This window comes from Schistocerca serialis, unplaced genomic scaffold (genome assembly GCF_023864345.2).
Source record: "Schistocerca serialis cubense isolate TAMUIC-IGC-003099 unplaced genomic scaffold, iqSchSeri2.2 HiC_scaffold_1240, whole genome shotgun sequence".
Taxonomy (NCBI): Eukaryota; Metazoa; Arthropoda; class Insecta; order Orthoptera; family Acrididae; genus Schistocerca; species Schistocerca serialis.
Genome location: NW_026047448.1, coordinates 12,501 through 15,000, shown reverse-complemented (window position 1 = coordinate 15,000; position 2,500 = coordinate 12,501).

Here is a 2,500-nt window from a genome sequence, read left to right as displayed (position 1 = left end):
TTAACCTAACCTATGTTGCGCCTTAACCTAACCTATGTTGCGCCTTAACCTAACCTATGTTGCGCCTTAACCTAACCTATGTTGCGCCTTAACCTAACCTATGTTGCGCCTTAGCCCAACACACGTTGCGCCTTAGCCCAACACACGTTGGGCCTTAGCCCAACACACGTTGGGCCTTAGCCCAACACACGTTGGGCCTTAGCCCAACACACGTTGGGCCTTAGCCCAACACACGTTGGGCCTTAGCCCAACACACGTTGGGCCTTAGCCCAACACACGTTGGGCCTTAACCCAACACACGTTGGGCCTTAACCCAACACACGATGGGCCTTAACCCAACACACGATGGGCCTTAACCCAACACACGTTGGGCCTTAACCCAACACACGTTGGGCCTTAACCCAACACACGTTGGGCCTTAACCCAACACACGTTGGGCCTTAACCCAACACACGTTGGGCCTTAACCCAACACACGTTGGGCCTTAACCCAACACACGTTGGGCCTTAACCCAACACACGTTGGGCCTTAACCCAACACACGTTGGGCCTTAACCCAACACACGTTGGGCCTTAACCCAACACACGTTGGGCCGTAACCCAACACACGTTGGGCCTTAACCCAACACACGTTGGGCCTTAACCCAACACACGTTGGGCCTTAACCCAACACACGTTGGGCCTTAACCCAACACACGTTGGGCCTTAACCCAACACACGTTGGGCCTTAACCCAACACACGTTGGGCCTTAACCCAACACACGTTGGGCCTTAACCCAACACACGTTGGGCCTTAACCCAACACACGTTGGGCCTTAACCCAACACACGTTGGGCCTTAACCCAACACACGTTGGGCCTTAACCCAACACACGTTGGGCCTTAACCCAACACACGTTGGGCCTTAACCCAACACACGTTGGGCCTTAACCCAACACACGTTGGGCCTTAACCCAACACACGTTGGGCCTTAACCTGCTCTGTAATTGTCATACGACGCGTTAAATTAGTGTAGTGTTGCCTAACTGCAACCCCCGCAATATAGTTTGCCACTCGCACTGCCCGGTCCCCAGAGTATCGCTTCATGTTAAACACCTTGCAGCTATACACTGTAATGCGGATGGCAGCAGGACGTACATGCTCAATGCCCTTCGCAGTTGTTCATTGGCATTCGCATGGCGAAGCACAGCCTACGTTGTGGTACGGCTTGTGTCAACTGTCCGCTGATGTTGTACGTCCAAATCACACACTGTACTGCACATTGGTCCTCATGTACTGAATGATACATCGTGGTACATGTGTGACCGTACCACGACTGCGCCAACAACGGCGAACCATACGGTCCAAATATTGTGCACTCAGCTACGTGTCGTCTCCCTATAAGAGCTGGATTGTAGTATGGTATGCCGTGGATGGCGATCAGCATGAGCCGTCTGTTGATGTAGTGGCGCGTGTTGTCAGACGTAGTCGTCTCTTCTCACACACCGTGATAGCATGGTGCACTGCGTTCCACATCTGCGACATGCGACAGAGGCCGGTTGACAGTCGTTCGCGCAATGGACATCGCATACGTACGGGGGCCACCTTCCACGTGTTCGCGAAGCGTGCACATGTTGTTGCGTGTATGTGGGCAGACATAGTGTGTCGTGACACCTGACACAGGCATGCAACAATCGTTGAATTTGCAAATGGCGATGGACGTCTACGTTTGCTGGTGACGTTACGCAAATGAACAACTGGTAAACCGTTGTGGTGCGGTTGTTCTCGCTAGAGGTGAATCAGTGATGGCGACGATCGGTTGAGCTACCAACCGGTTGTTTCAGCGATACCCACCATGCCCACGAACGTGAATGGCATGTGGGTGTGAAGCGATACGCGGCGGTGGCTGGGTGGGACCGTCCCCGGCCGGTGAGGGGGGGCCTCCCGGCGTGCTGGCCGCGCGGTGCGTGGGCGCACGCGCTACAGCCGGCTGGTGGGGGCGGCCAGTGGCAGGCGCGCCGGCCGACGGAGGCGGCAGGCGGCGCAGCTGCGCGCCGGCGCACCCTGCACGCGGCGCCGTGCGGCCAAAGTAGGTCCTCGCGGGCCCGGTGCGAAGCGCGGTGGACATCTGCAGTGTGCTGGTCCGATTGAGGACTGTGTGCGCTGAGGATGCGCCGCCGCCCGGCGCTCGGCGCCGCGACGCCGTCTGCTGCTCGGTCGCCTCTGCGGTTCTCGCAGGTGGTTTGTATCGCAGCTGTGCGGACGTGTTGGCGCGTGCGCTGTGCTGGGAGAGTTCGCTTCGGCACCCAAGTGGGGCTTTTGTCCTTCTGTGGCGCTGGCGTTGGAGCTGCCGGCCACCGTAGGTGGCGCGTGTTGTCTCCCGCCGGCAATGCCACGACAGCACGCTCCCGGGCCTCTGTCGGCAGCGGCAAGCTCAGTTGGGAGCACGGGTGGTCGCACCTAAAGCGTCTACTCGCCAAACCCCGGGCGATTGCGCCTCTCTCGAACCCGACCAAGTACTTA